The sequence below is a fragment of the Cnephaeus nilssonii genome, assembly GCF_951640355.1.
Source record: "Cnephaeus nilssonii genome assembly, chromosome: 20".
Taxonomy (NCBI): Eukaryota; Metazoa; Chordata; class Mammalia; order Chiroptera; family Vespertilionidae; genus Cnephaeus; species Cnephaeus nilssonii.
In genome coordinates, this window is record NC_137091.1 from 28616949 (window position 1) to 28629858 (window position 12910).

The following is a 12910-nucleotide window of genomic DNA, read 5'->3' on the forward strand; positions in this document are numbered from 1 at the left end:
ATTTTGATAAGGTCAATAATTAGTATTTTCACTGCTGTAATAACAAATGATCCTGAAAAGGTCTATCTCTGAAACTAAAGACTAATCTTGGTGACAATGAGCTCATCAGATAGAAATGAAACTTTAAAAGTTATTTCCGTATCAACAGTTAGAACAAGTATGCCAACCACAAGAACAAAGAAATTAAAAACAGACAAGAATAAAAAGACCAAAGAAAAGAAGTAGGGGACACCAAAAGCCACTCTAACATGTTTCATAGTAATATGCTTGGGAGTGAGCCCCAACTGCTTTTGTTTATACTAGTATTAGACTAGTGGCCCAGTGCACGGATTTGTGCACATTGAAAGGAAATTAATTAGAAGAAATATTTTAATATCGCTATTCACCCTTTCTCTATAATGGAAGTGTCAGAGATGAAAGAAAATTAGTAAAATGTATGAAAATAATATATAAATTGATTAGTAAACAATAACAAAATGATATAACAAAGACATGATATAAAAACAAAAACATGATATAAAAACATTGGTAAAAAAAAGACTGATAAATTGATTAAAGTTATTCTAATATCTCCCTGTATACCACATTAAGAGTAAAAACACTTTCAGAGCGCTTGACTAATTTCCCTTGTGATGAAGTACTTACAACTTTAACATCACATGCTCTTTGAACTCAAGAGAAAGCAACATATAACTGACCATGTTCGAAAACAGGTTCAGGTAGGAATATTCCTATTCTGTCTAGAGTTTGTCCTTGTGATTTATTAATAGTCATCACAAATGCTGGCATCACGGGAAATTGTCTTTGAATTAATTTAAATGGGAGGCCAGTGTCAGACGGGGACACCGGCTTCTTTTGGCTTCAGAGGTACGTTGTGCCTAGTTGTTCTTCAGACATATTCTGTCCATGCCGCTGCTTTCTTTCAGCTTCAGAATGTCAACAAAAACAACCAAATTCACAATCAACAATGACAAATCAAAATACACATGTGCGATTGGTGCCAGCAAGAGCTTTATATGTATTGTGCATGCAAGAGTCAACCTTTATTTTTAAATTGCCAGTGTGTGTCATATGTACTGGCTGGCTGGTCGGACAGATGATAGGTGACTTAGCCTTTTATATATATAGAATAGATATTTGTAGTGATGGAGTATCACAGAATATAACTACATTGAGCATATGTTGCACCTAATTATAGTATTACTGGTCAAAGAAACTGAAGCTAATAATCACTGGTGATGAGTGTTCATATCATATTAAATTACCTTATAGTTAAAAGATTTAAATGGGTCTCTCACTTAAATAAACAAATCTATTAAAACTCTTCTGCCTCAAGCTAAAGAATGTATGACCTATTTGGGCTATATATAACACAAGTATTAATTAGTGATAATAGAAGCAAGTCTTAGACCTAACTGTGTCAGATCCACTGTAATTAAATCTGTTCCCCCCAAATTCAATGCAGCCTTATGCAGAAGAGATGGCTGATGTTCTCTTACAACTGAGGCAGGAGCCTGACTTTAAAAAAAATGTCTAAGGTAATCAGTTCTCCCCCAAATAGAAAACAAAACTTTTTAGGCTTTTGGAAAACAGGACATTGTAATAGCATAAGGCAGTCTACCTTAATTTATTCATTCAATCATACAAGTTTATAGAGTGTTAAGCAGTTTTAAGACACCGCCTTGCAGAATAAACAAGTATTGTTAGTAAGTGAAGGACACAGTCCTCCAGGCATGACCCACCAAATAGGCCAACCATAACTGCAAACAGCTAAACATGGCATAGGAAAGTAAAGTGTCCAAGTTGAAGCACACGGAGAGTGCCAGGGACACTGGATTGAGGTTCTTCCTCGTGTACAGGAGGCTTCTGTTGATGAAGAGGATGGCAGCTGGCTCTGATGGAATCTGAACTGGTAGGGCTGGAAGTAGGGAAATAAGGAGGGGCAAGGGGCATCCTGAGCAGAGCTCCATCACAGGAGAGGAAAACACAAGCCATGCACAGAATCAACAGGTCATCTGCATGAGGGGGAGGCAATGAGATGCCAGTCTGGAGAAGCTGAAAGATGAGGGGCAAGGACCTCAAGCAGGTATGAAGTCCGAGCCAGAACATCCAGCAAACAACTGGAAATATAGTCCCTCTGCATCCAATGGGGGTGAACTAGCAGAGATAAAACAGAGCCAGGTGGGACTGCTGAGCAATTTTGTTCACTCATCCAACGCATTTACTGAGCAACTCTGAGGAGCCCGGCACTGTTCCAGACGGTAGGAATAGAGCAGCAAACACAATAAACAAAAACATCTGACCTCATGGAGCTGACCTTCCATTGAAGGGAAACGGGCAATATACAAGATAATTAAAACATACAGTAATAAGCTAGTAATAAATACTGTACTATATTTTAAAGGAGAAAAAAAGAAAGAAGGGGATATGACATTATGGCATGTCAAAGGAGGGGCTGAACTTTTAGACAGAGTGCTCCAGAAACCTCTGAGCCTCTGATGGAAGCGGGAAGCTCATCAAGCCCCGGGAGAAAGAGAACTGCAGGCACCGGGAAAGCAAGTGCAAAACCATGGGGCAAGGAGCATGCCCAGCTTGTGTAAAGAAAGGCAAAGAGGCCAGTGTGGTTGGAGCAGCATAAAGGAAGGGCAATCAGAAGATGAAACGAGATGACAGGAAGGCAGACTAAGGAGGGCCTCGTGGGTCAGAGAAAGGCCTCAGTTTTCACCACGAATGGGAAGAGAACACATGATCAGAGCAGGGAAGTGACACAGGCAGGAGCAGGGAAACAAATGGAAGATGCCTGTAAAGATGGTTGCTTGGGCCACGGGGGGGCAGGAGAGGTGATGAAGATGATGAAGGTGGTCACATTACAGATGTGACAGCAAAGTTGACAGAATCTGCTGACAACCAGATGTGGCAGGTGTGCAAGTAAGGAGCCAAGGGCAAGACCAAGGCCTCTTGCCCCTAATTGAACCTGAGATGGAGAAGGCTGCAGGAAAGCTGGTTTGGGAAATACTAGTAGGAGGTGAGTTCTGAACATATGAAATTTCAGGAGCATTAGAGTTGTGCTCTAATGGCTTAGGGCAGAAGGGAACAGGGAGGTAAAAAAAAAAAAAAATTCAGTGAAAAAAACTTTCTATATGAAGAGTGGTCAAAAAGGGCCACACTAGTGAAAGCCAGCCTACTCTAGTCTTCAAACCCACCAGGGCTGGAAGGAAGATAGCCTCAAGTAGAAAAACCCTGTGGGATAAATGATATGGTTGGGAATGACAGGGACAAGGATACACCTGTGTGGTTTTTTTTTTTTATCTAGCTGATCTGCTTATGTACGTTAAAGGTGAACTAAAATCTGGGTTTTAAGGAGACACTCTCTTCAAAGAGCTATAGATCTTAAGTTATGAGAGATACCAAGGTTTCTATGGTCTCCTAATCCCAGAATAAGAGGGCTTCAAAATTTAAATTTGCTTTGAGGAAAACAAAAAACACCACCAGGGAGCTAAAGGCATGGGCACTAGGGTTGCAACACAGGCCACTTACAACCAACATCTGTGCCTTTGGCCTGTTTGTTTTAAAGATGGCCAGTCTCTAATGACTCCTCTACTGGGCCTTTAAAGGCACAGACTGCACTTTCCCATATCTAAAGCACCTATTCACATGTTTCTATGATGGATCCTTCCTGGCTCTCATATATAATGCAAACGCGGTGAGCACTCTCCCCAAGGCAGGCTCCCCATCTACTGGCAAGCAAATAAGGAGCAACAAGTACATATAAGGCAGGGGTTCTCAAACTTTTTAAACAGGGGGCCAGTTCACTGTCCCTCAGACCATTGGAGGGCCGGACTATAGTTTAAAAAAAAAACAACAATGAGCAAATTCCTATGCATACTGCTAAGTCGCTGCTAAGCAGGACAGGCAGCGGTGGCAAAAACACCCAGCGGGCCGGATAAGTGTCCTCGGTGGGCTGCATGTGGCCCGCGGACCATAGTTTGAGGACCCCTGATATATAAGGTAAGCATAGAGTATATAAACAGAGACACATTCAATATGGGGGGGAAACACTCTTTAAAAAAGACTTCTAACTTTTCCTTTTCTTCCCTTTCTGAATAATTCAGCTGAGGACAAGAAGGTTGGCACTGGTAGAAGTGCAACAGTGGCCAGTGTGGGAAAATGGAGTCTAAGAGGATCAGAAAGGTGCGTGTGGGGGAGAGGCACCTGGTAAGGGTTGTCAGAGCCTGAATGGGGTGATGGCAACAACAAAAGGAAATTGATTTGATCAAATAAATAATTTACAGGTAGTGGGAGGCAGCTTTCTCAGTCAAAGAATAAAGTCACAAATATGAAAAGGAGTGAAACTTGAATGAACCACGCAGGATCAGACTAAAACTGGAAGTACTGGTATGAACTCAAAAGGTTTTCAATATATAGACAGATGTAGAAGCAAACATATGCAAATGTGTGTTTGCATGTGTACACACACATACATTCCCTAGCTTTGTCTCCTGAAAGGACACTGGAGCAGTGACATCCCAATAGGAGGGAGCCCACCTAGTGCCCAGCACTGGTCTTCTAAACACCATTCTCACTAAAAGAAACCAGGCTCTCTGGAGGAGGAGCTAGTACCAGACTAGGCAGGTTAAGAACAGATGAGTCTGGAACATCTTATTCTTGCAGAAAGGAAGAAAGTGCTCAAAGAATTATGGGGATGTGTCAATGGGATACAGAAGCCAGCTTGGGATAATCTGAGCATCAAAATAAATAATGAATGTAACAGATCCTAACCACTGAGTAAAACAGGAAAACATGAGTCCACAATGACATATATTAATAAAATAAATTGAAAATTTAAATGATGAGATATTCACATAAACTCAGAATGCCTCCCAACAAAATTCTCATTTACAAAGGGAAAAAGGGTAAGTTTATGTGGAGAAACTTCATCAAGTTAACCAGCAATGGGACACAAGGAACAGGGGCCACTGAGCAGATGCGCTCAAGAGCCCTGTGGCCAAATATGCACAACCTCAATCGGATCATGAGGAAGTATCAGAACCCACACCAAGGGACAGTCTTCAAAATAACTGGCCTAGAATATTCCTAAGTACCAAGGTAATGAAAGCCAAGGAATGGCTTAGATATGGCTCCAGATTGAAGGAAAGTCAAGAAACATGACCCCTAACTACAACTTAAAGATTCAGAAATGGGCCTCTTTGCTGTATGGACATTATTGGAACAAATAGCAAAACCTGAATGGGGCCTGCCTATGATTAGATAGCAGTGCTGAATCAAGACTAATTTCCTGCCCTGTAGGCGTGGCTCAGTTGTTGAGTGTCAACCCATGAACCAGGTCAGGGCACATACTGGGTTGTGGACTCGATCCCCAGTAGGGGGTGTGCAGGAGGCAGTAGATGGATGATTGTCTCTTATCATTGATGTTTCTATCTCTCTTTCCCTCTCTCTTAAATCAATAAAAACATTTTAAAAAGACTAATTTCCTGATTTTGAAGGCTGTGCTATGATTATGTAATAAGGTCCAAGCAATCGCAGGAAATGCCCACTAAAGTATGTGGGGATAATGGGCACCAGGCCTGCAACTTACTTTCAAATGGTTCAAAGAGGAAAGGTTTTATACTGTTCTTGGAAACTTTACATTGTTTCCAAAATATGCAAATAAGTTCTATATTTAGTCTCAGGTGCTAGAAATGCACTGAGAAGGGTGGGAGTACCAAATTTTAAAATGTGGGGAGTGCACTTACAAGCTTCTTATATTAGACCAGACCATATACCATGTTAAAGAGATTAACACACACATCAACCGTTACACAGAATGATATCTAACAGATGGGATTGAGCTAATCAAAGTGAAATTAAAAGTATTTCTCAATCTAAGGAATTGAGAGAACTCCTGAAAAGATCCATCATAAAGTAAATTTCTGTTAAAGTGAACCTCAATGTTTCTATAATCCTATATAATAAAAGCCTAATATGCTAAGTATCCAACTGTTCGTTTGACCATTCAACCAGTCACTATGACACGCACTGACCACCAGGAGGCAGATGCTCCGACTGGTAGGTTAGCTTGCTGCTGGGGTCTGGCAGATCAGGACTGGGCAAGAGGGGCCCTGAAGCCCTTCCGTGGTCCCTCCCCTGCCCCGATGGTGCACTGGTGGGGTCCCTCAGCCTGGCCTGAGGAGGATTGGGCTGAAACTGGCTCTCCGACATCCCGAGGGGTCCCGGATTGTGAGAGCTCACAGGCCAGGCCAAGGGACCCCACCAGTGCACAAATCCGTGCACCGGGCCTCTAGTCCTATATAGTAAAGAGCTAATATGCAAATGGTCATCATGCTCTCACACCGTAACGGCTCAGACACTCAACACTGGGGAGAGAGGAATGGGGACCAGCCAGGCACAAATGAGCTCGCAAGAGAGGAATGGGGACCAGCCAGGCTGCGGCTCGGGAGAGGAACAAGCCACCTGCCCTGCAGTCCCGGGTGCCAGAGCCTGCACCTGTGGCCCGGGAGAGGAACAAGCCGCCCGCCCTGTGGTCCTGGGTGCCAGCACCTGCGGCCCAGGAGAGGAACAAGCCGCCCACCCCGTGATCCTGGGCGCCAGCGCCAGTGGCTGCAGCCCAGGAGAGGGACAAGCCACCTGCCCCGTGGTCCCAGGTGCCAGTGCCTGTGGCCTGGATGAAGCCACCCACCCACCCAAGGTCCCCTGCGGCTGCGGCTGGCCTAGGCAAAGCTGGCCTGGGTCCTGGGTGCCTGTGGCCAGCCAGAGGGAGGGAAGCCCGGGTCCCGGGTGCCTGCGATCAGCTGGAGGAGAGAATTCTGGGTCCCGGGTGCAGGGCAAGGCAGAGGCAGTTAAGGGCGATCAGGCCAGCAGGGGAGCAGTTAGAAATGATCAGGCCGGTAGGGGAGCAGTTAGGGGCGATCAGGCAGGCAGAGGTGGGTAGGGGAGATCAGGCAGGCAGGCAGGCAGAGGGGTTAGGGGTGATCAGGCAGGCAGGCAGGCGAGTGGTTAGGAGCCAGCGGTCCCGGATTGTGAGAGGGTGCAGACATCCCCCAAGGGGCCCTGAATTGGAGAGGGTGCAGGCCGGGCTGAGGGACGCCCCCCCTCCCCCACCCCTGTGCAAGAATTTCGTGCACCGGGCCTCGAGTTTCCTTTATAAAACTCTAATAACATTTTAACAGACATAAATTGAGACAATCAGTATAAAATATAATCATGTTGAAGAACTCAACCCAATAAAATGTGTACTCTCATATGTTGCTAGTGAATGTAAAAAAGTTCTTACTACCTTTTAGAATGATATTTTGCCAGTGTGTATTTAAAAGTCTTAAAGACGAATGTAAAAAATGTTGGTCTAATAAATCCAGTAATAATAAAAAGGAATACTTACTGAGCTTTTCTAAGTAATTTGCATGTATTAACTCATTTAATTCTCACAACAGCCTGTTACTACCCTCATTCTCAGATGAGAAAACTGAGGCCCAAGGTAGCTCAAAACCTTGCCTGGAGTCACATGGCCAGTGAATGGGAAAGCAGGGCTAGGAACTGGGGAAATCTGGCTTCAGAGGCCACACTCTTAAGAGGTAGGCTACAGTGCTTTTCTAAAATCTCCTTTAGAAATTCATTCCATATATGTGTGAATCTGAAAGCATACAATGATTTATGTCCAAGGATTATAACTGGGGGAAATTAGAGACCACTTAAAAGTATAATAGGGGACTAGCTAAATAATTATGGTTCATCCATATGATAGAACTAGAGGGCCAGTGCATGAAAATCATGCACTGAGGGGGAGGGGTCCCCTCAGCCCGGCCTGCACCCTCTCGCAGTCAGGGACCCCTCGGGGGATGTCTGCCTGCCAACTCCCTGGGCATCAGGCCGAAGTCGGCAGTCAGACATCCCTTTTGCAGTCCGGGGCTCTCCCCTCGTTCCTTATCGCCTGCCTGCAGCAGAGGCCGGAGAGGCTCTCGCTACCACAGCTGCGCTGGCCAGCCATGAGCCCGGCTTCTGGCTGAGCGGCGCTCCCCCTGTGGGTGCGCACTGACCACCAAGGGGCAGCTACTGGTGTTCAGTGTGCATCATAGCGACCAGTCATTCTGCCATTTGGTCAGTTTGCATATTAGGGTTTTATTATATAGGATGTTATGCAGCAATTTCCAATTATGTTCCTTAATTATATTCCTTGGGAAAGCTGAATAATGATCCCCCAAAGATGTCCATATCTTAATCCCCAGGACCTGTAAATGTTACTTTATATGACCAAAGGGAGTTTGCTGGTATAATGAAACAAAGGATCTTGAGATGGGGAGATGAATCTGGATTATCCAGGTGGGTCCATGTAATTACAAGAGTCTTCGTAAGAGGGAGGCAGGAGCTCTGAGCTGGCAGTAGATGTGATGATGAATGAGGCTGAAGTAATCAGAGGAAGAGGTTAGGAGCCAAGGAATGCAAGTGCTTCCAGAGGCTAGAGCCAAGGAATGCAGGTGCCTACAGAAACTGAAAAAGGAATGAAGCCCTGCTGACATCTTGAAGTTAGCCCAGTGAGACTGACTTCGAACTACTAACCTCCAGAACTGTAAGATATTAAGTTTGAGTTGTTTTAAGACACTAAGTCGGTAGAAATCTGTTATAGCAGCAAAAGGAAACTAATATATTTTCCAAAGAATATAGGAAAATACTCATTAAATAAAACTGTTAATGTACAATGTGATCCACACTTTGATTTTTATATATGTATCTATGTGCACAGGAAAAAAGAACATGAAAAGAGGTCTACCAAAGTGGTAACACAGGTTCTACATTTCAATGATATGATACAGGTAGTTATTTTCTTCTTAAATTCTATTCATTCATATTTTTACAAAAAGTGTATGTTACACATTTATAATTAGATAAAATATATTACTTAAATACCTTATAAACCTCATAAGATAGAGGTTTATAAGGTAAATATTATCTAGAAAAATATTTTCTGGTAAAGACAGTGGCACAAAGATTTAAAACATTTAAATTTTAATTTTACATGTAATAGAGTAAAGCTTAAAAGGGATCTATTTCCTATGAATTGTTTACTAAAATCTGTGTCTCCTTCCTAAAGTAAGGCTAAGCTTTTAGCTAGTTCATTCTGAACCGGCTTACCATCTGTAGTATCACTTACTCCTAGGGCCTAATTAATTAGGGCTGTTACTGGATCCACTAAATGTTTATTGGATTTAATATCTATCAGTTCTATATATAGAAGATCTGGTTACCTTTCCATACAAAGGTAAACTCTAAAAGATGGTATTTACATAATAATGGGTTTCCATAATTAAGTATAATTATGCCTCTAATACAGGTATAATCAAAATATATTGGACATCAAATACTGAATGCAAACAAAACAGTTCAAATAATACATGCCAAGAATTAGACTTAATGATATATTTTTAAAGGGAGACAAAGTAGAGGAAATGCATTACTTGGACAAGCAATTGATCTTGCTGACAGCTAACATTCCATGAAACTCTGAGATTCTTCTACTCTGCATTACAAAAGAATATAGCTAAGATTATAATTCTGGGTATAGCTAAAGTACATCTGAAATTATTTGTTTACAAATAATTAAAAAACACAATTCAGATTAGAGGAAATTACTTGTATCACCCAATAGTCATCTAAGTATGTAGATATACCTTGCTTTTAATAAATCTTTACTGAATAAACTCCAGAGAAAACGGAATTATGATTAGGCCATTGAAAGGGTACCATTCAGTTAAATTAAAATTTATCTGTAAAAATACCACTTTTGTAACTAATTGCATAGTTGGCTGTATTAGCATTGTTTAATAGGCTAGCATTTAAGTGATGCCAGACCATACTGTCTTTAAAAAGGTGTGTTCTTATGCCTGATAGAACTGGTTCCTCCTAGCTGCTAGGACCTAGCACATTCTGTCCACTAGTAAAGGGTGGAGGGGGGAAGAACACATATAATTCAGCCCAGAGTCAATAGTGCCCAAGTTAAAAAAATCTGGTCTACACCGTCTTTATTGCCTATTCTTTCACACATGTTGCTCCCGTGTACTATTTATTCTCTTTATCCTCATTCCTCTAGTACTGGCTAGCCACATATGAGGCACCCCCAAACTCAGTACTTTTCTCATTTTACTTTAAACTCATTTCTTAAGCAAAAAGACATTGTCAAGATTAATAAATCTAGTTAACAGATTTCTGCAGCACATCAAAACTGATGAGGAAAACAGAGAAGGAAAAATCAACTTAAGTGTCTCTTAACCACCTCCTCAGGCAAAACACTGTAAGAGACCAAGGTCCCCTACCCAAACACCAAATAAAGGTCTAGCTTCACATTCTTAATATTTCAAGTCACCAAGAGTTGGAGTTGTCAAGCCTTTCCAATAAAATATAACCAATGTCTCAACTCTCTCCTAGTGCAAAGAGGTAGTTGCAAATCCCCCCGCCCCCAAACCCTGCTTAAAGCACTAATGGGAGTCTTGCGCAGTTCACCTAAGTCTTCAGCCCTCCTAGTTCTTGTTACTTTAATTATTTATGCCACAAAAATAAAGAGGTAGCAGGCAAGAACTACCTACAACCAGAATGATAGAAAACGGAATTTTTTTAAAAATGTGAATTTGAAGGGAATGATAAAAACCTCTAGACTAGAAGAGAACCCCTGGGTGCTTCAAAGCTCTTCAAGCACTTAATTAGAATTTCTTTTTTTTTTTTTCTCATAGATTTGATAACAGTTGCTTGGGGAATGCAATGGAGACAACTAGTTGGCAAGAGTCACGCCCCCCACACACACCCCTTCCAATGAAGGCCTCTGGCCATGTGCATCATACACGAGAACATGAAATAAAATTTTATTTGCAAAAGGTGTTCTGCATGAATGAATAAACAAAATGTTTTGTATCCATAAAAAAAAGATTATTACTGTGCCATAAAAAGGAATGGTGACACAAGCTACAACATGGATGAACCTTGAAAACATTATGCTAAATTAAAGAAGCCAGACACAAGGGCCATGTATGATTCCACCTGAATCAATTAAATATTTGGAAAAGAAAAATCTAGAGAAACAGAAAGATTAGTGGTGGATCTGGGGCTCGTTATAAATGAGTAGTGACTACAAACGGGCACCAGGGATCTTTTTGGGGTGATAGAAATGTCCTAAAAATGGATTGTGGTTATGATTACACAACTTAAAATTTGATTTTTTTAAAAAAATCGATGAATCAGTACCTTAAAACAGGTGAATTTTGCGGGATGTAAATTTTACCTTAACAAAGCTCTTACATTAAAAGATAAAAAAAAAGTTTGGAAGAATCACTGTTCTCCAGCCCCCCCCCCCCCCCGTTTTTATACATATACAAAATCAGACCTTGAAGTCAGAGAGCTACTTACTAGCACAGTTAAGACTAAAGGACCATAGGAAACTAAATTCTCCAGAGTTCAACTAAGATCTTATGTCACTCTATCTCTTGGAAGTTCCTTAAGGTAAATGTAAATATTGAACTTAATTTGCATACACAAATAGGCCAAGATTCTCAGTGGCTCTAACAAAAACAAGGGGTAAACACCTTAATAAAAATGATGTTGATCTGTAACAGTCATAGGAAGCACATCATGACAGGGCATGGCAAGACCTGAAGATCCGACAGGTCTGAAAGGCATTCTGGTTCTGAGTAAACCAAAGAACCTCAGGGGCCCCCTTGCCGACGAGCTTCTTACACTGCATTTTTTGAAAATCAGTGGAGCAGTGTGCACAGACTCAGCTAGGGCAAAGAACTGAGGTCACTGAAAATCTGATACCAGAACCCTTCAGGAGTATACCTAGCACTCGGGTATGTTCGGAGGCTGAGGGTCAGAGCCAGAGCCCGGCACAGTTTCACTCCGTTAAAGCTTATTCCACATAAAGAAAATGAAATTGAGCCAGCTACCACACCGTGGAAACACGCAGAAGAGGCCGGGCAGGGAGAACAGCCGTGTAAGTCCAGGCGGGGTCTGGCGAGCGGAGGGGACTGTTCATTTTCTACCGCCAAGCACGCTGTGTAGCCGGTGTGTCTAAATGCCTAGCTTTACCGCACGCCCCAGGCCTGCGCCCCACAACCCGGGTCCGCTCCCTGCCGGTCCAGGGTCGCAGGGAGGCCCCAGCCACCGCCACACCGCCAGCGCAGACCCCCATCCTCGGGGCCTCGGGCGCAAGGAGCACCTCAGAACGCGCGGACAGCCGCGCAGATCGGGAGATGCGGTGACTCAGAGAGCGGGCCTCCTGACGTACCTGCTGCTGCCTCACACTCGGGTCCGGGGGGCCCAGGATAACGGCTTCTCCGCGGCGAACACACCTCGAGTCTCCATTCGGGGCTGTTTACTCCCAACTCTCGCGAGAAGGCGCCATGGGACGGGGAGACCCACGGCTGAGAACACCAGCCCCGCCGGCTGTGCGTACCCTGCGTGAGGCCTGCGTGCGCACTCAGAACGCGGAGGGCCGCTGGGTCTGGGCCGGAAGACGAACGACAGTCTCGCGACGTTTGCGGCCCTGGGGAAGGGGCGGGGCTGTAGGCCGTTTGTCTTGCTCTGCCCTAGTAGCAGTACCTGCCGTGGGATGTGCTGGGCTTTGGGGCCAGGATCTTAAGAGAACAGGCACAGGCACGAAAGCAGCCACGCTGGCCCATGTCCTGCGGACAACAAACCTGACGGAACGGCCCCCGTGGCCAGCATTTGCTATAAACGCCTGAAACGGTATCCAGCGCTCTCCTCCTGGGGCCTATAGGTGTCCGGATCCAGAGCCCAGGCCCGGGCGGCACCAACTCTGCAAACCCCTACCTGTTCACCGACAAGGCAGCTGAGAGCAGTCACCTGTGAGTCAGTCAGTTACCTGTCTCACTCCCACCCTGACAGGCGAACC

At 43.7% G+C, this 12910-nt stretch overlaps 1 protein-coding gene across 1 annotated transcript in view; it reads right to left on the bottom strand.

Annotated features, from left to right (window-relative positions):
* The window catches only part of MBTPS1 (membrane bound transcription factor peptidase, site 1), a 62655-nt gene extending 50152 nt beyond the window's left edge, over window positions 1-12503 (bottom strand). Inside the window, exon 1 of the mRNA XM_079800353.1 lies at window positions 12284-12503. The gene's annotated coding sequence lies outside the window, so the exon portion shown is untranslated. The remainder of the gene's footprint in view (window positions 1-12283) is intronic.
* Between the last annotated feature and the right edge of the window lie 407 nt (window positions 12504-12910).